The following is a 25,221-nucleotide window of genomic DNA, read 5'->3' as shown; positions in this document are numbered from 1 at the left end:
AAAGAGAATTCAGAAATAACTTGGAAATTTGTCTCTTGGCGGGTTGGAGGCTATGTTTTCACGCCCAATAAGACGCCTTCTTTTAAGAAATAGTCGTCAACATAGCTGCGGACGCTTCATCGCCCAAGATGGCCATCCAGAGGCCTCCTGTTTGCCTTTCAGATGAATTTTGATGTACTCGGAAAATAAATCTGCGGTACTCTGCTCGTAGTGCCATATCTCATGAATTTTAAAACTTTGTACCCTTTATCTAAGGCCTTGAGTATTTCGACGCTGCACCAGGTTCCTGTTAAAGACCTTTCCGATCATTGTGACAGCAAAGGCCGGTGGTTGTCTGGGTTTCTGCACACGCACGGCACAGAACGAACATCAATTTATTGCAAATTCTTAAAGGGAGGACGGAAAATACAAATTGTGTGGGGCGAGCATGGTGATTTTAATGAGCCGAAGTATTGCTTAAGATCGCCAAACTCCTCAAAAATAAAGGTCGGATGGCCGATCGGGTAGGTTTTGTTTTGTTGACGTAGGGGTACAGACTTGTAAAATCGTAATATTGCATTTGCTCGTCACCATAGACCTTATGGTATAATTTGATCGCGTTGGTGCGCCCTCCATAAAGGGCATCACGGGGATTGATAGGTTCAGGAAACTCAAAGCGTCTTAAGAAATCTTGAAGCTCTGCGTCCTCTTTTTTCATGCGCTCCCAAGCGTGTTCCCAAAGCACTTTCACCGTCAGATTAAAGTTTTCCCGCAATTTATCGTTAAACGTTTTAAACAATTCTGCATAAGACGTCCCCGTAAGAGGGTGCTTGGCTTGCGCATCGTAGCACTCTGGACATCCGTGATAAAAGCAGCCAGCAAACTCAAAGGCCGTCGGGACACCCTGAACTAGCGTAACCATCTAGATAAAAGGATCCCATCCTGACTTCACCATGATTCTGCGCATGTCGAATGTTTATTTTTTCCTTCTCGGAAAGAAACATTAGCCACTGAATAGAAGCATTAGAATAAGCTTTGTGAGTGCTTTTGTAATGGTCAGTAGGAATGATTCCAATTGCATTATCAGGCATGCAGTTTTGTCTGTACATGGACATACAGAGAGAAGCTAGGGTCATACACTGAAAAGGATCAATATTACCGATCCCGATCACTTCATCTCTAAATTTCATACAGGCAGTTCTCAAAATAACCACGTCGTTTTGACAATAGTACGACATTTCTTGTCTAAAGTTGAAGGTTTCACTTTTAATCCAGTCGTACCAAGACAAAAACTCCTCTCTTTCCTGGCTCATCATGTGTTGAATGTCGTAATATTTAGGCTCGGGGTATGGGCCGATGTAATTTTGATTTTCAGCGGTATTAAAGAAATGGGGAAAGTACCCTTTTTGAGCCTGGAATCCCAGGGCTTTGGGCATACTGCTCAATTTCATAGGTAAGAAGTTCAACGAGTCGATAAATCTCAAGTTGTAATCTTCTTCTATAAAGCACATTAATTTACAACCCTGAGATGTAACAAATGGAGTTTGCCCGCTTTCGATTAGAGATATTTCATGAGGAAATATCCATCATACTGTGACGATGTGGGTTCTGTCTCCACGCTCCCATGGCTGTTTGGGAACCCTTGAACCCAACACCGTCGATAATGAAACCGAGTGAGCTAGTCAGTGAAGGCAATAATTGAGCATCTGAGCAAGGGAATGGTTAAAAGTGAAACAGTGCTTTTATTAAAAGAAACAATCAAAACAAAAACAGTGTTCCATGTAAAGTGCAGTGCTCCAAATTCTTCATTAAATAATCCATAAAAGGTAAAACGTGGAGGTTAAAATAATAAGAAAAAGCAATCCTTTAAAACGAGGTAAAATGTTTTCTTACAGGAAGCAGTTTTTTTAAAACAACAACAACGACGACAAGCCTGGTGCATCTTTCCTGTTGGCGCTAGCGTCTCACCTGCTTATCCCGTTTGGGCTTAGCAGCAGGTAAGACGCTCTCATCAGCTGCCCTCCTGAAACACACGCATGAGACTGGAGACCTCCCGAACCCTGGCTTCGGTATGGCACTCATCCCAGTCTCGGAGAACTTGGTTTCCAACCAACGGCCAGGTCGCCCACGTTGGGGATTCCAGAACCAAGTCTCCCGACTTCCGCTGCCTTTCCGCAGCTTCTCTGCGGCCAGTCGCCTTCCCTCGGTCACTCCTGCTACATAATCGCTCAGCTGGAGCGACATCCAAATCAATCGCCTGGGTGTAGGCCCAACACCCCAGCTTCCTTACAGCTGCCCTCGATCGTGCGCTCCACCACACGCACGCACCGCCTGTCCGTCTCTCTTGCACCGCATGCTTCCTCGCTCCCTGTAACCTCTGTCCTCTTTCCTTTTCTTTTTCTCTCCGATCAATTCTTTTTCACCCCTTCAACCGACTTGCGCTTCTTTTTTATAACGTGAGGGGCCATCACAGCTGTAGCATTAGCCACGGGAGCAATCACGAATGTGGGCAGTTCCTCACCTGTGCACACGGTGAGAAACGCCCACATCGACGACCGCCCCGCGGCTCGCTACAACATCGCCCCCCCTCACGAAGCCGCCTCGGGTGCGGTGATTATTTAAAAATGGCCTTTGCTCAGTGAGCTGTGGACCCGCTATACCACATACCACCCCCCATAAAACTCCAGTTGCATGGGAAGGCTCCACACCACTGCCAACCCAATGCAACTGGAGCTCAGGTCCACAGCTCGGCCACTCTACACTGCACTAAAACAATAAAAGCACTAAAACAATCCCACTAAAATAAACCAACCCAAGCCCCCTTCATAAAAACAGGACATTAAAAGAATAAGAACCTTAAAGACAATTAAAAATCTCAGCAATAAATAAATGTCCTTAAAAAGCTCAGTCCTTAAAAATGTCCTCCTCTGGCTTGGGTACATGGGTTCTTTCAAAAGTCAGTTACCAATCCCGCTTGCTGCTCTGTCTCCTCTTCTGGCCTCCACTGCTAGCTCATCCCACCGCTGGGGAATATCCCACCGCTGCCACCAAATGTGACGATGTGGGTTCTGGCTCCACGCTCCCATGGTTGTTTGGGAACCCTTGAACCCAACACCGTCGATAATGAAACCGAGTGAGCTAGTCAGTGAAGGCAATAATTGAGCATCTGAGCAAGGGGATGGTTAAAAGTGAAACAGTGCTTTTATTAAAAGAAACAATCAAAACAAAAACAGTGTTCCATGTAAAATGCAGTGCTCCAAATTCTTCATTAAATAATCCATAAAAGGTGAAACGTGGAGGTTAAAATAATAAGAAAAAGCAATCCTTTAAAACGAGGTAAAATGTTTCTTACAGGAAGCAGTTTTTTTAAAACAACAACAACAACGACAAGCCTGGTGCATCTTTCCTGTTGGCGTTAGCGTCTCACCTGCTTATCCCGTTTGGGCTTAGCAGCAGGTAAGACGCTCTCTGCAGCTGCCCTCCTGAAACACACGCATGAGACTGGAGACCTCCCGAACCCTGGCTTCGGTATGGCACTCATCCCAGTCTCGGAGAACTTGGTTTCCAACCAACGGCCAGGTCGCCCACGTTGGGGATTCCAGAACCAAGTCTGCCGACTTCCGCTGCCTTTCCACAGCTTCTCTGCGGCCAGTCGCCTTCCCTCGGTCACTCCTGCTACATAATCGCTCAGCTGGAGCGACATCCAAATCAATCGCCTGGGTGTAGGCCCAACACCCCAGCTTCCTTACAGCTGCCCTCGATCGTGCGCTCACCACACGCACGCACCGCCTGTCCGACTCTCTTGCCCCGCATGCTTCCTCGCTCCCTGTAACCTCTGTCCTCTTTCCTTTTCTTTTTCTCTCCAATCAATTCTTTTTCACCCCTTCAACCGACTTGCACTTCTTTTTTATAATGTGAGGGGCCATCACAGCTGTAGCATTAGCCACGGGAGCAATCACGAATGTGGGCAGTTCCTCACCTGTGCACACAGTGAGAAACGCCCACATCGACAACCGCCAGCGGCTCGCTACTAACATCGCCCCCCTCACGAAGCCGCCTCGGGTGCGGTGATTATTTAAAAATGGCCTTTGCTCAGTGAGTTGTGGACCTGCTATACCACACATACCCCTTAGAATTGTGAGCTATGAACGTGTAATCTTTGTATTTCGGACATCGATATCTGTGAAAGAATTTTGCTACGCAGTCCTCGCCGGCCCATCTCCACGATCGACCGTTCCAATGCATGCAGTGGATGTAATTGGGGATGTGTGTACCAGCATCTTGACGGCACTCAAAATCGTAGAACACATATTTTCATGGTTTGGTCTTTGCGGTAAGCTTTGAATAAAACACTGATGGTTTCATCCGACTCTTTCACGACCGCTCTACAAGCGCGACAGCGTTTGGGTTCGATTACTGTGAGTTTTGAACCGGCTTTCAAGCCGTATCTCTGGTTACAGAGAGTGTAGACTCTATGGGCGTCGCAGATACTTTCAGACTGACGCGTCTTTTCATTCCATTTCGGGGTTTTGTGGAGTTCGAAGCAAACCCCTGATCGACAGAAACGACGACAATCGGGACATCGAAAAGCCTCCCCGTCAACTAATAAACAGTTTGTAGATAAACAGACATCACAGTGCTGTTCGCAGCAATGTCGTAACGGTAAAGAATATCCCGTGTAACAGAAATCGCAGACGTAGGAAAATCCCAGAAAACCTTTTAGATTCAAAATACCGTAATAATGATCCTGGTGCAAAACAGGAACGCAGTCTTTGTTTTTCTGACCCGGGTCGCTTCAAATTTTAATAGAGCGGCGCCCTGTACCAGACGATAATTTTAATTCCTAGTAGCCTCTCAAATTTTTCGACATCTGAAAACGTTACTTTCTGATCCGTTGATAAACCGACCCCAACGTGCAGGCAGCGAGCCTCTTGTTCACACAATTTCTGATTGTTTCTGAACTTATCGTTTAATACAGCCAGCAAACCCCTGGCAAAACAGCACTGATCATCCCGGTTAAAGGAGTTCCATAGGTGCTTCCGTTTCTTTTGAAGGATTACATCGTTGAATAGGGAACAGGCTTTACGCCTACCCCGCCGCCACCAGATGGAACCCTGACCACCTGAACGATTAGTGTCAGACTGGAATCGGCTAAAATAGTAGCGTGACTCTGGAGAAGTAATTCAATTTGATTAAAAAAGTCTTCAACAGAAAGCATGCCCGCGGGGGTTAGGGAAAAAACACTGGGGTTGAGAGATTCGGCACGTAATTCTAACTGAACTAGATCCATAGGATTCAAAGTGCTCGTAAAACTGTCTAATATTTGCTGAAGGGTCTCGTGTATATGATTAAAAACTTCGGCGAATGAATCAAGTGTGTAGGCCTCCGAAAAATTGAAGCGGTGTCTAATCTCGATATTGTTAAATTTTGGACAATCGTTATAGACAAATTATTTAATCGAGAGGTAGAGGGTTGTGGGGAAATTACAGACGGTTCTGGAGATGACGGATTCACCGTGTGCGGTGTATAGGGTTGTGGGGAACTTACTGACGGCTCTGGAGACGATGGATTCACCGTATGCGAGGTAGATGGCTGTGGAGAGTTGGTTTCGAGACTCAAGTTTACCCCGGACGAATTAGTCACTCCTGATCCTGTCTGAGGCTATGGGGAGGAAGTGTCCGGCTCTTTTAAGTCATCAACAGGTGGGTGTTACTAGGTCCCGAGGTTCCTGAGGTAGAAGGCTGTGGGGAATCCACATACATGTTTAGGGCAATTGGTTGTTGTGAAGGGCCTGAAGACGTTCTGTCCTGAGAAGAGGTATTCTTCAAAAGCTCCAACAGAGCGTTAACTACGGCTATTTCATCAGAATTTAGAACCTGGAGCAAAGTATCAATGAGATCAAAATTGTCAATAGGATGTGTCACTGGGTATGGTGAATGAACAATTTCAGGTGATCGTGGAGGGGTAGGTATTTTAGGGGGTTTTATAGAATATTCAAGGTTATCAGACATCTCTTTTAATAGTCTCAGGTTTTCATTGGACGGCCTTTTCCTACCTTTGCGCCCTACAGGATGTTCACGGAAGCTGTCTGTTCCACTGTCTGTTCCACTGTCGTTGCTGCTGTCGCTGCTGTCACGTTCTTTGCTGCTAGCGCTAGACCCGTTTTCAGGCATGACCTAAATTTAAGCAAAGGTTACAGTTATAAGCACAGAAAATGAAAATTTGCATTCAATGTTATTCTTATTGAAAAAAGTAATATAAAACCTATCCTTTAATTTCTGGGTAGAACCTTGGGAAAAAGTATACAGATGCAGCAAATGTAAACTCATGTCGGGTACGGAATTGTACCCAGGAGACTCTAATTCTATAAATTGCTCAAATGCCCAGCGAAGAACGTCACCCAACAGCACCAGTCTTTCGCGATGTCTCCGGTCGTGGTCAGGCCGATGGGAATATCGGGGTGAATAACGACTTCTTCGCCGAGATCCTCGCTCAGAGTGAGGCGATGTCGGTAAAGTTCCCCACCTGGGGGATGAACGCCGTCTAGAATTAGAAGACACCGACAATTGCGCTGGAGAATACCCACGGCTGCTCTGGCTGGGTGCCGGAGAATGCCCTCGGCTGTTCTGAGATGGTGCTGGAGAATACTCACGGCTGCTCTGGCGGGGTGCCGGAGATGGTACTGGAGAATACCCCCTGTTGCTTTAAGATGGTGCCGGAGAATGCCCTAGGCTGTTCTGAGATTGCCCTCGGCTGCTCTGAGAGGCTGCTGGAGAATACCCCCTGATGCTCTGAGAAGTTGTTGTTGTTTGTGGATCCTCCCAGTTTTTGTACAGTTCTAGATTGTCTGAACCTTGCAGCAATTGCGTTAAAACACCCGGGAAAGTTGAATCTGAAAATAAAATTATAACCTTCTTAGTTAAAGGACTATTTTCACAAAATCTGCAGATAAGTGTGATCCCCAAAGTTTCATCCATAAATTGAAAAGGCCACTTACCGTGACTGTACAAATCAGTGTAATCCCTTTTGGAATCTGTTTGGTTTTGTACAGAATTTTTGTCTACAAAACAAAATACACCCCTATTTAAAATAACATTTCCCAATCCCTGCTCTTGCAGCAGCTAAACCAAATGACCAAGCGCCAATCCAGACACCCACACACATATACACAAGCTGCTCTACACGTGCTTACGCACGCACACACACCTCAAACGGTTAATTATCACAGAACGTTTTAATATGCATCACCCCTATTCAACCCGATAGGCTTCTTGTAACTACCCGAAGCACTTTAACAAACTGCATGAGCAATCCCTAAACTAAGTTGGATAAATCATTTTCAAAATAATCAGGTCTCAGGGTAATAAAATATAATCTCATAAATACAGAAACACGTTATAATATTCATTTACCCGATGATTCAACAATACTTTTGATACGTCTAAAGCACCCTAGTATGTCTTACATTTCATTTTAGCAAAGCTCAGGGGCTTCCGAACGCTAGTAATTACATGCACGCCTGCGCATGCGACTGCAAAACACCAGTCTTGGCGTGCGCGCGTACGCTTACATAGAAACGATGTAAACATTTTAGCATTTTAATAAAAATTCTCACCTGGTTCATCAAAATCGATTGGCGAATCTACTTGTATATATAAATCTAAAGAAAAGAAAATAAAGGAATCAACCGCACGTTTTGAAATAACTTTATTGTATTCCTGGACATTTTCCATTACAACCCAGTAATTATACTCAAATATTCACTCACGCACGTCGTTCATGCGGTTAGTTAAGACACGTTTATAGATTCATCAGCCCATTTCATGAGCGGATCAACCCAGAAGAAACATGTTATAAACAGTTTTATATTGACAAACACGTAAGCGCTTATACATGCACGCAAGCTACCGAGCCCCGATATATGCACGCGCAGCCTAAATACTAATATGAAAGCCATGCGCGTATTAAACGAGATATATTAAAAAAGGTTTTTACCATTTTGCGAATCGACGGGTATGAACAGCTCTAAGGAAAAAATATAAGAATTCAGACCTCAGTTTTAAAACATTTTCATTTAGCGTATAAAATCATAAATAGCCTTACCTGGGTGTTCGGTTGTGACGATTGTTGCAGTTTGGTCTGTATCAAGAATAATTAGATTTCATTTAGATGTAGTCATTAAAATTACAATACATTATTCTAATAAATTCGTGCTGACAAACCGTATTGGGAGCGATTCATCTTTGCTGTTCTGAATGAAGCGTAGAGGTATGGGTGTGGGCTGCGACCGTCGCTTATTTATATATCCGAAAGAGTTGGATGTTTTGGAATATTCCCTGTGATTTGTAATAACAGGTGTTTTGCCATCATTTTGGCCAGACATCCGTGTAATGTCTGTTTGTCCGGTGTTTAAAAAAAACACCTTTGGATGGGTGATGAAAAGTCCAGAATTTGTTTAATAGACTCCATTGTAACCCAGTAGATTTGTTTAATCATCTGCATGCTGTCACGCACGCGCGAGTAGGAGGCCGCGGATTGATTCGACAGCACCTGGGAAACCACTCGCCGCCAGGGAATGGTGGGGTATTAACTTTCTCCCTCTGCTTCCTCATAGAAAGAAAGACCTTCCTGCACCATAGGCCTGGATTGACGCAGTCGCGATACTTCCGCCCTTCCTCCGCCATCTTGCCCTGACGTCATCCTTCCCATCCTCCCTTGCGGTCCTTCCCGGCATTCCTCCACTTCCGGCTCCTCCCCAATAAAATGGCCGCGACACCAGGAGTCGGCGTCGCGCATTATGAACTGTTTTGTTTATGATATTGACCCAATTTTGTTTGTATTTTACAATATACGGGGCCGGAAAACCCCAACACTTGCTACTGTCTCCTCGGTCCTTTACAAGTGGCGTAGCGGCAGGATAGAGATCCCGGAATGCGGAGGGACAGGACCTGAACACCGTGCTGCAGGGAATGAGCGCCCAGCTCCAGGCCCTGCAGCAAGCGCAAGCCGCTACCACCCGGGAGCTGGAGGCCACGAAGGCCAGGTTAGTGGAAGCCCAACGGGCGAGACCAGACCCGCCCAGGCAGCCGCCTCCTCCTATGTTCCGATGGGCCCGCCGGAGGGCGTCGATGCCTACCTGGGCATGTTTGAGAGGGCGGCCACCGGAGCAGTGGCAGCGGTCAGTGGCGTCCATCTTGGCGCCATACCTGAAGGACCAGCGCTGCGGCCTATTATGACCTCCCTGAGGAGGAGGCGCTAATTACGACCTCCTCAAGCCCGAAATATTGGCCCTTCGGCATTAGCCGGGCCAGCAGGCGGCGAATGGCGGAACTGGGTCTTTGACCCGAAAAGCCGCTTCGCGCCCAGGCGTTGAGTTCTGGGGCAAGATGGGCGCTGGCTACGGCCAGAGAGCCCGGCAGGCGGAAAGTGGTCGGCGGGTGGCCTGTGAAGGCCTGGTCAGCGATGCCCAGTTCCCTCGCCCAGCAGGTCGGGGACACGCCTATCAGAACATGTCGGGCCTCCTCGGCGTCCTGGAGCGTCAGTTGGCGGTCCTCCGACTTGGGGGGTCAGAAAAGCCTGCTCGCGGGAACCGGCAGGGACGGGCGGCCACCCGAGCCCCTCGGCGCTGCAGAAGCGCCAGCCAGAGCCCAGAGAGGCGGGTCCGCCGCTGTTTCAAGTGTGGCGAGACCGGCCACCTGCTGCCAAACTGCCCCATCACACGCCCGGAGCCTATGGACTGCAGCTGGACATCATCGGAGAGGTATTGTACCCGCCGCATCCCTTGGCGAGTCGAATACGGGAGTGGTGTTGCTAAATGGGCGCGCCGTGGTGGCTTTGTTTGATTCCGGCAGCAACATTACCATTGTTGCTCGCCGTTTCGTCTTACCGCAACAGTGGTTAAAACAGCACTTGTTGGTTACCTGTGTGCATGGGGGGACTAGGTCATATCGTTCCGCTCACTGCTATGTTACCTGGAAGGGGAACCAATCAAATGGCGGTCGCTGTGTTACCTGACCCCCTTCCCAGTGATTCTGGGACAAGACTGGTCTAAAAGAATCAGCGGTAAGCCATTCGCGCGCCCGGGGCCTCGTTGGATCTTGTTATGAGGGAAAAGGCACCCCTCCCGCGGCCTCCACGCCGTGCACAAGGGCAGGCCCTATGGGGCTGGTGTCTCGGGGACCTTTCGTGGCTACGGACCTTGACCGGAAGATTCCGCGGAGAAGGGACTAGCCAGGAACTCTTCCCGGGCCCAGGCCCCAAGACCCTCTCGGCCTGGACCATCAATTTCGGTCCACGCGGCCTCCTTTAAGAGGGAGCAGTGGAATGATGACTCCCTGCGCTTTGCCGGAATGCGATCGTTCTGCCTAACAGCTCAACAGCGGACGGATCCACACCGCGGGAACCCTTCTTTGTCCTTGAGAATGATCTGTTGTACCGAGTGGCTACCCATGAGGCGAGGTGCGGAAGTTGTTGCTAATTCCAGCGTACCTTCCGGCGGGAGATATGCGAGTTGGCACATGCTCACCTCCTAGGCCCACCTCGGGGCGAAAAACACTGGAGAGGATTAAGCTCCGCTTTTACTGGCCTGGGATCAATGAGGAGGTCCGGCGGTTCTGTCAATCCTGTCGAGTGCCAGACCCGCCAGATTCCTAGGAGGGACCGTGCTCCTCTAGTCCCTATTCCCCTCGTGGACATCCCTTTGAAAGGATAGGGGTCGATTTGGTGGGACCCTGGAGCCCTCAACCCGTGGCCACAAGTATATCCTAGTCATGGTGGACTATGCCACCCGGTACCCAGAGGCGGTTCCCCTGCGCTCGCTAATACTAAAAGCATCGCACGGGAACTGGTTAACTTTTTTCACGCGTGGGCATACCCAAGGAGGTCCTCACGGACCAGGGTACGCCCTTCACTTCGGATACGTTCAAGGAGGTAGCCAAATTACTGCAGATAAAGCACCTGAAAGCGTCAGTCTATCACCCGCAAACTGCCGGGTTGGTGAGCGATTTAATCAGGCGCTTAAGCAGATGCTCCGCAAGGTAGTCAGCGGACGGCAGGAACTGGGACCAGCTCCTCCCGCTCGTGCTTTTGCCTACGGGAGGTACCCCAGGCCTCTACAGGCTTCTCCCCTTTTGAATTACTATACGGGCGACAACCCCGGGGAATCCTCGACATCCTAAAAGAAGGCTGGGAGGCGAGGCTCTTCCCTCCTCTAACATTTTGAGTACGTGGCGCAACTGCGCGACCGACTCACAAAGATCAGGCCCCTCCTAAAGAGCACGTGACTCGTGCGCAAGCAGCGCAGGCCGGTGTTACAACCGCAACTCCGTCCTCAGGGAGTTCCGCCTCGGGGAACGAGTTATGGTGCTCGTCCCGACCTCCCACTCGAAGCTGCTCGCTAACCGGCAAGGGCCTTACGAGGTTAAGGAGAGAAAGGACTCGTCGACTATTTGGTGAAACAGCCCAATCGCGTCGACCGGTGAGAGGATCTATCATGTCAACCTGTTAAAGCCCTGGAGATAGAGAGGAGCTCCCAGCTCCGTAGGTCACTCTCCCTTTTCGCAAGCACAACTGCCCTTAACCTCGGCGAAGAGCTGACCCCAAGCAGCGGCAGGAGTTAGCCCAAACACTCCGAGCCATCCCGAGGTAGTGGCGAGTCACCCGGCGGACCGCTGATTGAGCGCGATATAGTCACGGGCCGGGTAATCGTCCGGGAGAGGCCCTACCGACTCCGGAGGCAAAGCAGCGCAGAGGTCGAACTGGAGGTGAAAGCGTATGTTGGACATGGACATAATTGAAGAGAGCCATAGTCCCTGGTCCAGCCCTATTGTCCTCGTCTCCAAGCCAGGCGGCTCCTGGAGGTTCTGTAATGACTTTAGGCGTCTGAATCAGATCTCCAAGTTCGATGCCTACCCCATGCCCGCATTGTGACCTCCTTGGCGGCTGGAGTGCGGCTCGATATCTGACTACCCTTGACATGACAAAGGGTATTGGCAAATTCCTTTAACGGCATCCGCAAAGGAGAAAACGGCCTTTAGCACCCCTAGCGGGCACTGGCAGTACAAGGTCCTCCCATTTGGGCTGCACGGGGCCCGGCGACCTTCCAGCGTCTGGTAGATAGAGTGCTGAAGCCCCACCAGTCCTATAGTGCCGCCTACCTGGATGGCGTTGTCATCTATTCCGGCACCTGGGAGGAGCATCTACTGCAGGTCGCAGCTGTCCTCCGAACACTGGCTAAAGCCGGCCTCCGCATAAACCCCGGAAGTGTTTTTGGATTAAAGGAGGCCAAATATTTAGGCTACCTCGTGGGACAAGGACAGGTGCGGCCACAGAGCTCCAAAGTTAAAGACATCTTAGAATGGCCCGTCCAGTACCAAGAAACAGGTGCAGGCTTTCTTGGGGCTTGGTTACTACCGCCGGTTTGTTCCCGTTTCTCGAAGAGCAGCACCCTTGACTGACCTGACAAAAGGGCTCCCCTACGTGGTGTGGACCGACAAAGCAGAACAGCGTTCAGTGACCTAAAGAAGGCCCTAACGCCGGCACCTGTGTTACGGACGCCCGATTTTGGGCTCCGTTTATTCTCCAGACCGGCGCGGACACAGGCCTGGGTGCCGTGCTGAGCCAAAGCGTCGATGGTGTCGAGCACCCTGTGATGTACCTTAGCGGAAACTGATGGACCGGGGCCGGTGCAGCGGCAGTGGAGAGGGAGGCCTTGGCCATTAAGTGGGCAGTGACCCACCTCCGTTACTACCTGCTGGGTCGCGAATTCGCTCTGGTGACTGATCACGCTGCACTTCAGTGGATGTCCCTACACAAAGAGTCGAATCCGCGGGTCACCAGGTGGTTCCTGGACTTACAGCCGTATAAGTTCACTGTCACTTATCGGCGGGGCACCCTTCAGGCCAATGCCGATGCCCTCTCTCGTATTCACGACCTCTCGGTTAGGTCCGCCCGACCTGGCGGTCCTGGGCTAAGGGGGATCGTGTCACGCGCGAGTAGGAGGCCGCGGATTGATTCGACAGCACCTGGGAAACCACTCGCCGCCAGGGAATGGTGGGGTATTAACTTTCTCCCTCTGCTTCCTCATAGAAAGAAAGACCTTCCTGCACCATAGGCCTGGATTGACCGCAGTGCGATACTTCCGCCCTTCCTCCGCCATCTTGCCCTGACGTCATCCTTCCCATCCTCCCTTGCGGTCCTTCCCGGCATTCCTCCACTTCCGGCTCCTCCCCAATAAAATGGCCGCGACACCAGGAGTCGGCGTCGCGCATTATGAACTGTTTTGTTTATGATATTGACCCAATTTTGTTTGTATTTTACAATATACGGGGCCGGAAAACCCCAACACTTGCTACTGTCTCCTCGGTCTTTACAATGCATTTCCATAAGACCTTTTTCACCTTTCGGCCACAAGGTTAAGGGGCATCAACGGCCTGACCCCATCCTAAGAGCGTAAGGGTGAATCGATACCGAATCACCAGCGACCCCTATCAACTCCAGACGGCCGGAGGTGGGGTGGGGTGAGGTGATGTGAGGTGGGGTTAGGTTTGGAGGTGAGGGTGAGGGTGAGGGGTGAGGGCTTTGGAAAGAGCCGTTTTGACAAAGAGTATTTTAAAGTTCCTTTCTCTAGCCCGAGATATCCAATCTGATTAAGGCATTCAAACTTTTAGAAAAAAAAACTAAACGCGTTTCTGCATGAGGGGAGGATTAACAGGGGTAGAACAAGAGATGGCTTTAGATCGATTTAAATACAAATTATAAATATATTAATTCATTTAGCATTTAGACGTCTCCAGCGTGATTTAAAAGGGAACTGCTGCATCTTATTTAACTGTGTGATTTTTAAAGGGCTTATAGCGAACTAGTTATCTCAGGTTTTACACGTTATCATGAAAGCCTTTAACTATTTAAGACCCATGCGTCTTGGGAATGGAAGAAGGGGGGCTTACGCTCAGCTGTTAGCAAGCCTGCGTGTGCCTGGACTGAATCAGCGCAGAGCTGTCAGGGGAGGAGGTGAACTTACACACAGCTCCGGCCATATGGCATGCACTGACGGCTCTAGCTGCGCTCCGGGCTCAGTGTGAACAGAGAGAAAGATCCTTTCTTCCTTTCTGTGTGCTTTGGGACTGACCAGCTCGCGGACGCGCGCAGGGGCTGCTAAAAGCCAGGCTGCGCAGAGGGTGCCGGGCAGCTTGTATTTCAGTGTGCTTTGAACTACAAGCACACGCCTGCGGGGCTGCTAAAAGCTAGACTGCTTGTCTTTCTGTGCGCTGCTGAATGCTTTTAAACTCAGAGCCTGTCTGTGAAAGGATTTTCACGGAGATGGGAAGGAAAAGGCTGTTTTGGCTTAGATAAAATACAAGGGGGTTTACAAATGATATAGCAACGATTAGATAGATATTTTTAAAATAATTGTTACATAGATACAAGGATTCTTACCTAAAGCAATATTGGCAGGAACGGCGACAAGTTAGATTGGTCCGAACGGAGCCTGTGTGTGTGTATGTCCTTGGAAGAAGGGGGCCAGACATCATGTGCTGTCTATCAGTGAGGCTTAGGCATTCCCTTCAGTCCGGCTGCAACATGCCTGAACATGTCTTAGGAAGATGGGGGCTGGGAAGTGGTTGGGGGTGGTGCTGGGTTCAAGGGGCGGGGTGGTGGGGGCTTCAAGGAGGGTGGGGGCATCCATCAAATTGCCCTTGACAGTTTCCTGAGGAAAACAGATGGCAGGGCTAAAGGTCAATAAACAACAGGGGGTTGGGGGAGGGGACTTCCTGTCATCAATCAACAGGGACCCTGATAAAGGTCATCAAAGGTCAACAAAACATCCAGGGGTGTGGGGAGGGGATTTCCTGAAAGGTCATCAAAGGTCAACAAAACATCCGGTGGGTGAGGGGCGGGACTTCCGGTCTTCGATTTAAAAGGCGGGGTTTAATCTCATCAATCAAATTTGGATTAAATTTTGACAGAAGCCGCCTGACATTATACTACTCTCGTCTAAACCTTCTGTCACTGGGTATGGAACAGGATAAAGGACTAGTAAATACAAACATCATAGTTCTACTGAAAGAACTTGGACTGCTACGGACGAGCGCTGAAGCCTGCTTAGCACCGAAATCATCTACCAGTGCTACCCGCGCCCTGAGAACAAGACGGCGGCGGTGCGTAAACAATAGCGAGGTGTCTGCGGTGGGCTGAGTGCTAAGGCTAAAGCTAATCCATGTAGAACGCCACTACCATTGATCTTGGTGGCAAATATCCGCTCACTGGAGAATAAATTGGACTACATTCAGCTGGATTTAACATTGAAGCGAGAGATTAAGGATTGCTGTGCTTTTGTCTTTACGGAGTCCTGGCTCACCGACTCCACAAACGACATTGCTATCAGCCTAGCGGGGCTAACTATCCACCGGGCAGACAGGTGCTGCAGTCTCAGCGGCAAAACACGGGGCAGAGGTATCATCGTCTACATAAACAACAGATGGTGTGTTGACTCAAAAAAAATCCACACATGTTGCTCTCTGGACATTGAGTTTTTGGTAGTTAAATGCCGGCCTTTTTATCTGCCACGGGAATTTTCCGTTGTACTTATAGTAGCTGTTTATATTCCCCCCTGACGCTGACACCAAGGCAACCATTGACACACTCTGCTACTACATCAACGATCTGCAATCTACACATCCAGAGGGAGTAGTCATTGTTGCTGGGGATTTTAACCAGGCAAACATGAAGAGAGGTTTACCCCATTTTTATCAACATGTCGATTTTGCAACTCGGGGAACCAATATATTGAATCATGTCTACAACAACATCAAAGGAGCATTCAAAGCATCCCCACGCCCCCATCTTGGCTCATCAGACCACATCTCTATTATGCTAATCCCAGCATAAAGACCTGTGCTCATCAGATCAAAAACATCACTCAAACAGGTGAGAGCTTGGCCAGAAGAAGCCATGAACGCACTACAGGATTGTTTTGAGTGCACCAACTGGTCTGTGTTCAGTGAGGCAGCTACCACAGATCAAAGGACAAACATAAATGAATATGCAGAGGCTGTGTCTGGCTACATAATTAAATGCATGGATGAAGTCTGCATCACCAAAAACATAATTGTCAGGGCAGACGATAAACCGTGGCTGACTGCTGAGGTGCGAGCCTTGCTGAAAGTGAGAAACTCTGCTTTTAAATCTGGAGATACAGCTGCCCTCAGAACAGCAAGAGCCAACCTCAATAAAGCTATCAGAAGAGCTAAAAGGGCTCATGGAAAGAAAATACAGAGTCATTTTCAAGATCACAGGAACAGCAGAAGATTGTGGCAGGGGATTAAATCTGTTACAGATTACAAAACAGTTTCTCACCCCTGTGATGATAGCTTCAACTTCCTGAATGACCTAAATAAGTACTTTGGACGGTTTGAAGCATTGAATGACACATCACCAGCGAAGGCCACCCCTCATCCTGACGAGAAGGCACTGTGTCTCAAACCGGATGATGTTCTTCGGACTCTGAGGAGAATTAATCCAAGGAAAGCGGCAGGACCAGACCAGATACCAGGTTGCGTACTCAAAGGATGTGCGGAGCAGCTGACACATGTCCTTACGGATATATTTAACATCTCTCTGTGTCAGGCTGTTGTGCCATCTTGCTTTAAAACCTCAGAAATCATCCCGGTTCTGAAAAAACCCACAGTCACAACCATGAATGACTATCGCCCTGTAGCCCTAACATCAATAGTGATGAAATGTTTTCAGAGGCTGATTAAGGACCACATTATTTCTGTCCTACCTTCCTCATTTGACCAACTCCAATTCGCCTACCGCTCCAACCGTGCCACTGAGGACTGGAGACATCTGGAGAACAGAGATGCTCTGGTCCGCATGCTGTTTGTTGACTTTAATTCGGCTTTTAATACCATCATCCCTCAGAATCTGATCAGCAAACTGGGCCTATTGGGACTGAGCACACCTCTGCAAAACTGGATATTGGACTTTCTAACGGACAGGCCTCAGTACATACGGGTAAGGAAGAATAAATCAGACACCATCTCCTTGAGCACAGGTTCTCCACAGGGGTGCGTTCTGAGTCCCCTCCTCCTCACGCTCATGACCCTCGACTGTTGTGCCAAGTTCAGCACAAATCACATCATTAAGTATGCGGACGACACAACAGTGGTGGGTCTCATTCGAGGTGATGGGGAGGGGGATAATAGAGAGGAGGTGAAGTCATTTGTGGAATGGTGTAATAAAAACTATCTGATACTGAATGTTGAAAAAATGAAAGAACTGGTGATCGACTTCAGGAAGAAACAGCTGACATACACCCCAGTCTACATCAAGAACACTGCTGTGGAAATTGTGCAGTCTACTAAGTTCCTAGGAGTAAATGTGACAAACGACCTCACCTGGTCCCTGCACACCTCCTCCATCACCAAGAAGGCTCACCAGCGCCTGATCTTCTTGTGGAGGCTAAAAAGGGCCCATCTTAGCAAGTCGGTCCTCACCACTTTCTACAGAGGGACCACAGAGAGCGTGCTAACCAGCAACAGTTCTCTGTGGCAGGAAAGCTGCAGCGCTTTGGACTGGAAAGCACTGAGGAAAGTGGTGAGGGCTGCTGAGAGGATCATTGGAGCCCCACTGCCTAATGTACAAGACTTGGCAAAACAACTCTGTCTGGCCAGAGCTGTGTGGATCTCCAGAGACCCCACTCATCCTGCCTCTGAACTCTTTTCCCTCATGCCATTAGGCAGAAGGTACCGCAGCCTGAAATGCAGAACCACCAGATTTAAAAACAGTTTTTTTCCTACCGCCGTTCGTCTTTTAAATGAAGCACTTTAGCATTTTACTGAATGCACTTTATATCAGAATTATGCACTTTTAATCAGAATTTTATGCACTTTTAATCAGAAATTTTTATGCACTTTTAATCATAATTTTTCTGCACTTTTAATTAGAATATAATTGATTTTAACCATGTGTTTTTATTAATGTCTTGTGCATCGTCGTTTCGTTCTGCAGCACATCTCGGATGTTCTGCTGAATGACAAATAAAATTGAATTGAATTGAATATTGATTGAGAGATCTTTTTCTCATTGTCCTCTTGGATCTTTGAAAGGGAGGGACTGTAAAATAATCTATACTAATAAAAGGCAAAGCCCTCACTCACTCACTCACTCACTCACTGACTCATCACTAATTCTCCAACTTCCCGTGTGGGTGGAAGGCTGAAATTTGGCAGGTTGATTCCTTACAGCTTCCTTACAAAAGTTGGACAGGTTTTATATCGAAATTCTACGCGTAATGGTCATAACTGGAAGCAGTTTTTCTCCATTTACTGTAATGGAGATGAGCTTCAACGCCGTGGAGAAGCATCCACTTGCAGAGCCACAGCACCATACGTCACCGCAGTTTCAGACCCGCAGTTGTAGACCCGCAGTTTTAGACCCGGAAGTGACGTTACCATTTCTAGGCAAGGCGAAAACAACGCCTCCATTTATCGAACACAAGTCTTAGTTTTAGCACGAGCGCAGCATTTTTGAGCACGAACAAAATATGACAGAAAACAGCACGGTATTATTGTTGTTGTTGTTATTATTATTATTATTATTACTGTTATTCTTAATATAATTATAAACCTGTACATTTTGCAAAACGTTTTCAGAACAGTTTGAAAAGTTAACTTTACGTTTACATGTATGTAATCTTTGGCTGGCGAGCTAATTGTTAATGACTGCAACACTGGTTACGGTGGTTTGCCTCGTAAAAACTGGAGAAATCGACACTTAATGTTGCATTGTCAGCAAAATACGATAAAAATGCATTTTGCTCAAAGTTCAGTCTATGTTCTTGATGAACGGAAAATTCCCAATACTTTAAGACGATATTTAACCTAAATTAAGATCTTTTTAAGTTTCGTTTTGTTGTTTGTAATATATTTTATAAATTGTATTCATCCATCCATTCATTTCCTAACGAATGTTAACGTAGTGTTTATTTAACTTTTAATTATTTTTCTTTTTTGGGGTGGTAGCGACTTTTAATGAAAATGAAACAAACATATTCCTATTCGGTTAAGAAGTGAACATTAAGTCTTCAAATGAGAAAGTAATCTAGGTATAAGCTTCAAAATTCTACACCACTTTATAATAAATTATGTTTTCTTATTTAGCCAGTGAAGTAGTGTCAAATGATGTTGCTTTTAAGAAAGCTGAGAAATTAAAATCCTTTGCCCAAATTGAATGTTCAGAATTTGGTGCATTAGTTAACAAGTCTAAATCTTCCTTCATTTTCTTACTACATTTGTGAAAGATCTTTTTCTTTCTCTTTGGTAAGCCACATTTAAGTATTATAAATTAGTTTTTAAATCTTGGATGTGTACCTACATTATTTATACTGGCTAATAACCTCTTCTTAATGTAAAAAAAGAAATCTTTTTAACTGTGATCTATCAAATTATAGACCAATTTTCTAATCTTTCTTGTATTTCTGAAATTTAGAGAAAGGTGTAGGTAAGTGGTTCTCTATATTTTTGCAAATAAAAGTAATCTCTTGTAACATTTTCACCCAGGTACTGCTTTAGTCAAAGTATTCAATGATTTGCACTCCACTGACGAAGGTTGCATTTTTAGGGCCATAGTATTACATCTACAGTAAGTGCCACATTTGATACTATAGACCATGATATTCATCTGATCAACTACATGAACCATCTCAGTGTTCTAAAATAGAGGTTTACCTGTTAGAAAGTAGATTCCTTGAAATTTTCATTTGTTGAATTCTAAAAAAACAGAAGTGCTAGTCATTGGTTGAAAGCTGCTAAAAATGTCAGTCTGAATGTAACATGTCTGTTGATGGCACCTATCACTCACAATGCACTAATTCTAAACTTGGATATATCTACAATGAAAATGATGATCTTTCATTTGATACACATACTAAACATGTATCTAGAGTAGTCTTCATTTTACTTAAGAAATATTGCAAAACTTAGATTATGTTAGCATTCCATGATGCTGAATAACTTATCCGTGCTTTTATTACTTCTACATGGATCACTATAAGGCTTTGTGGATGATAACAGACTTAATTTAGTTCAAAATACAGCAGCTGAAGAGCTTACAAGAGCCAGGAAATATGAACAGTATATATCACCCCTGTTTTGCTTTCTTTACATTTTCTTTCTGCAAATTTTGTATTTTGTATTGAATTATTAGGTACTGGTGATCACATGTATCACTTTGCATAGTTAAGGATCTCAATATTTGAGTTACCTTTTAATTCCTTACAATCACTCTTACAGGAAGTGGAATATCTTGTTGTCTCTAGAATAAAAAAAAAAGCTGTAGCTGGAAATAAAACAGTAGTTTGTAAAGCACACTGTTTTAGGAACAACCCTGCCAAAGTGGTTTGAGATTCTGACAGTCTGTCAGCCTTCAAATCTAGGATAAAAATATATTTGCTTAGTCAGTCCAATAAGTAAAATTTACAATGAATCTGCATTCCTATTTGTCCTTTGTCTTTTCTTTTTAAACTTGCTATGTTATTTTTAATTTGTGTAAAACAAAACAGACCATTTTTTATTTTGTTCAATTATAATCTGGTACTGACACCAAGATTTTTGTCTCCAGGTTTATGGCCTGGAAATAGTTAAAGCTGCTTTGTGACAATACTAATTGTAAAATGCACAAAATAATTCAAATTTGATTGCTTGATTAAAACAGTTATTTAGTATTGTGAGTGATTACTGTAGATACAGAATTTAAACTTGCTAAAGCTATCCTGCTTTTTTGTCATTTTTATAGAAACACATAACTATTCAATTGGGAGAGTCAGTACCACTGCTGACTCAATGCAACAGATGTTGCACCTTGTTCCATTGTCCTTTTTGTAGTGGTAATGTTTTTAAGCCCTCCAAACTGGAAAAATTAAAAAAGCATTTGAAGAGTCATTTCAAGAAGGCAGTTCTCCATGAAGGTAAATTCATTTGAGAGTTTATTTTTAATGTATGTCCAGTACTGGTACATACTGTATACTTTTAACTCGGTATTTTACATTATAACAATTTATACTGTTACACATTTTAGGTTTTGCCATCCACAGATGTGGTTTAGACTGCAGACCATCACAGCATTATCACTGCCCCTACTGCCAGACTACAATATTTTATTTAATTCATCCATCCATCCATTTTCCAACCCGTATATGCAAAATGCCGTCACACTAATATTGATAACACATGCCTACTTTAAGAAGTTGTGCTTATATTCTGCTTACATCAAGATTTTCTTACTCTACCTAAATATCAGCACATATTGGATATTTACATTTGTATGTGTAAGACTTGTTTGTTTGTTTTTGTTACAGTAACATGACAAAACGAATATCTTCAGGCACATGGATACTAATTAAAAACAAGGTTAGTTTATAGGAATGTCATTGAGAGGACTACAAGTAATGGACATTCTTTTGTAACTTGCAGTAGGTGATATGAATCCATTTCAATTTCAGAATCTTCCACAGCAGTTGGTTGGGTCAGTGGATTGTGGCGTATTCATGTTGATGGTGAGAAAATCAAAGAAACTTATTTTTTAGGTTGGGAATTCTTTAGAATCACTATAAATAAATTGCAATAAGTAGAGTGTGCACTGTACTGTATGCAAATAGATTAAATATTAATTTAAGATAATTCTTTTGTGTGCTCCACAGTATGCTCTGCACCTTGTCTTGGATGCCATTTGACTTCACAGCTGTAAGCTTTCACTTATGTCTCTGATTATTTGTTAATATCTGTTACTGGTTTTAATGTACTTTGTTTTTTCCATCTGCATGGCAGTGTGATTTACCCTTGATCAGGAGGTGGTGGTGCTTCATTCTGTTGGAGAATTTTGCTGTTGAAAGGTATCTCCTCTCTCTCTCTCTCTCTCTCTGGCTAACGTGTGAATATTTCTTACAGGACAAAGGCGTTCACTAAAGAGGCACTGGAGAGTGTGAATGAGACCCAGAGCAGTGAGGAGGTATATACTGTATGTAATATCTAATATTATTTAAATAGGCATGTAGAAATACATGTTTTGTTTAATTCTCTTTGTGGTCTTTATCTAAAGGAACCACTAATAAAAAGGGACCTCCACACTGCAGTAAAATGGTTGCGCCAACATAGACAGTTGTTCAGAGGTGCCGTGTCTGAGCCCCATTTTCTGGAGATGGAGGAGGAGGACCAAAGCCGAGCTCTCCAGGACATCATCGATGCAGTTGAAACTGAAGATTTAATTTTGGCAAAAGAACCCTTTATATTTATTTTTCAGTTTAGGGATGATATGGAACTTTTCACTCGGGAATGTCGGGATAAAATGAAACTTAAAGTAAACTGCATATTTAATGAATCAATATAATTATTGTCTGTTGCTACATTGATTGTTACTTGTATTTTATTGTGCATTAATACTCTGTTGATTTCAGTTTATAATACTTTGATTTTTCTGTTTTCCTTTGATGGTGGGTAGTTTTTGAAAATAAACAATTTAACTGCAAGTCTTTTTTTGGGTCTATTGCTCATTTAAAGCCCACTTAGTGCTATCTAAAGGCTCCTTTAAAATATTTTTAAAAATAGTTCATCACAGAACAAACATGAAAATTAGTAAAAATGTCTCCTTTTGGAGATAATGTAGTGTTTTTTTGAGGGTTTCCTTGGAGGACAGAACATTATTTTGGTACAGCAGTGAAAGATTTGAGGTCTTGGACATTATGAAGATGCTGATGTGCAATAATGTAATATTGTGGTTTTCTAAGTCACTAACACATTACTGAAGTACACTCAGTGGTAGTTTTAGATAGCCTCACACTTCAGTCCTTCACAAATACAGTAGTTTACAAACCTCATATTTTAATTTCTCTTTGAGAAGCATGAAAGAATTGTGTTGAATCTCAATTTATGATTACATTTTTTCTACGTATGTACTATTGGGACTTTTTTTTTTTTAAATCAGAAGGTCACTTTAGTTTAACAAGCAATGTAAATAACCTGTTTACTCTCAGATCACATTCTATGTGTTTATCAAGCAGAATTTAATATTTTCATTTTCTACACAATACTGTAATAACTGTACAGTTCACACAGTGAGAAACACAAACACACTCACTATGCATACACACTACAGGTACCATCATTGGTTCCTCTGTGGATTGGACTGTTGAATCGACACAATGGCTGTACATGCTGGGGTCTTTGGCACATGTCATCCCAGTAGCATGTGAGGTGTCACCAATGGTTTACTCTGCTCCTCAAGATGGCTCTGTCTTCTCCCTGTTCCAGCCTCGGTTCAAGGTTGCCCAGATGACAAAAGTATTTTTATGAGATGTTCAATACGTTGAAAAAATTGTCTGTGGCCAGCATCCAGCGTAATGTTTTGTCTAAATTCTCCACTCCTCTTTTTGTAGAATTAGCGTCCATTATCATTTCTGGCCATGGAATCTCCTCTCTCTGTGCAGGTCACATTGTGCACCAAGGATGTGTCAATTGTTTATACAAACGTGAAGGTCTTCACTGGCCTATTCTGTGTGGCCAGCAGTTGAGATGGGAGCTCTGGCTTATTTTTCCTTATTGAGTTAAGCATTGTTACCTTCATCTTGAGGAGCTCCTGTCCCAGTTTGTGTAAAAGTAAAAGTTATTGCATATGGCGTTGTGGCCATGCAGCTTATGTCATGTCCAGGGTAAGCCTCATGCCTTAATTTCTCACAGGAGTTCCTCCATCTGACTTCCCCTTGTTAATGAAATGACATCCTCTGTGCTTCCCCTTGAGCAAGTTATTTGTAGCTTTGGACTGGCTTATCATTTTTATGCAGATGATGTTTAGATCTGTTTCAATGTTAAAAGTGACACTTCATCACAGCCTTCTCAGCTTACAATTTGCTTCAGTGAAATTAAATTAAAATTAAAACCTGAACAGAGCAGAACTCTTTAAAATTAAATTGCAACATAACTTATCTCCTGCAAAGCGGCACTAAAGTGCAACTTAAGAACTTAAGAAAACAAGCTCCTCTTCAGCCATTCTGGGTGATGGTCTCATCAGACCTTCTTTTACTGCAAAGAATCTCGGTGTCACTTTGATTCCTCCTTTTCTTATTTCAGCCATGTAAGCCACATTAAGAAACTACCACCTGTGTCACATTTCTTATGTTTGCTCATTCCCTCCTTTCTAATGGTGAAAATCTTGTCCCTGCTGTTATCACATCCAGCATTGATTATTGTAAGTCACTACTGGCAGGTGCCACTTCTAATCTTACTGTATATCACAGCTCCAGCTGATTCAAAACTCAACTGCAAGAGTCCTGACAGGGACTGGCAACGGCGAGCACATCACAGCCATCCTGCAGCTTCACTGCTCCCTGTGTCTTACAGGATTGAATATCAAATTCTGTTATTGACCTGCCCACTGAGGTCCTCTCATTCTGTGCCCCCCACTAACCTGCACTCTGTGGGTGACAGCAGGGCCTTCAGCTGTATATAGCGCCCTGACTGTAGAATGACCTCCCAAAATTAATGACATCAGCTGACTCCATTCATTTGTTTTTAACTCATTCGTTTAGGAAAACATTAAACAGACCTGACATTCTGCCCTTTCAGTTTACCCCCTCTATCTGTCCAAGTACTCGGGGTTTGCCTTATCACAAATTATGTTATTTGTTCAAAAATTTGTTGTAGTATTATATGTTGTATATTAGTCTGGATTATTGTTTTTTATTCTATTTGAATGTTTTGTATATCCTGTATTTATCTTTATTTAGTGGAGATATTTGTAGCCAATGTTATATAGGTCTTGTTGTTCTTTCTGAATTTTGGGCATAGGAAGGGTGCTATATAAATACATTAGGGTTATTAATAATATTTTTTTGGTGGCTTATAATAATAAGTGATAAAACTAGAGAAGTTCAATGTAAGGCAATTAATATATAGCATAATTCAGTGTATAACGTATTGCCGTTTTTCTTCACATACATGTTTAAAAATATTAGATTGGCTAAAATGTTTATTCTTTAAAAAATGTAATCACTTTTATTATTAACGTTTTACTAAAATCTAACGTGGTGCAAACATTGTAATTATACTGTATATTTCGTTTCATGAATGTAAACGAAAAACTATTTTCAAATAACACAGATCTTAACGATTTTAATTTTGTCGACATGTTAAAGAGACCTGCCGAAACCTTCCAAAAGTTATCTTCCGATTCTCCGTTCTCAAACTGCGG

The 25,221-nt window shown here is 44.8% G+C and overlaps 2 long non-coding RNA genes across 3 annotated transcripts; one reads left to right on the top strand and one right to left on the bottom strand.

The window, feature by feature from the left end:
- Positions 1 to 6,688: 6,688 nt before the first annotated feature.
- Positions 6,689 to 7,006, bottom strand: LOC120529462. Its single transcript, XR_005633751.1, has 2 exons — positions 6,977 to 7,006; positions 6,689 to 6,871 (listed from the first exon to the last, which is right to left on the bottom strand). It is a non-coding gene; the product is annotated as an uncharacterized LOC120529462 (long non-coding RNA).
- Positions 7,007 to 18,487: 11,481 nt separating this feature from the next.
- On the top strand, positions 18,488 to 21,535 carry LOC120529461. Of its 2 annotated transcripts, none has more exons than XR_005633750.1 (3): positions 18,488 to 18,544; positions 21,338 to 21,389; positions 21,482 to 21,535. It is a non-coding gene; the product is annotated as an uncharacterized LOC120529461 (long non-coding RNA). The 2 variants fall into 2 exon arrangements; XR_005633749.1 differs by lacking the exon at positions 18,488 to 18,544 and adding an exon at positions 20,065 to 20,947.
- Positions 21,536 to 25,221: the final 3,686 nt, after the last annotated feature.

The sequence above is a fragment of the Polypterus senegalus genome, chromosome 5 (genome assembly GCF_016835505.1).
Source record: "Polypterus senegalus isolate Bchr_013 chromosome 5, ASM1683550v1, whole genome shotgun sequence".
Taxonomy (NCBI): Eukaryota; Metazoa; Chordata; class Cladistia; order Polypteriformes; family Polypteridae; genus Polypterus; species Polypterus senegalus.
Note: the sequence above shows the minus strand (reverse complement) of the source record. Positions and strands in the feature narration are given on the sequence as shown.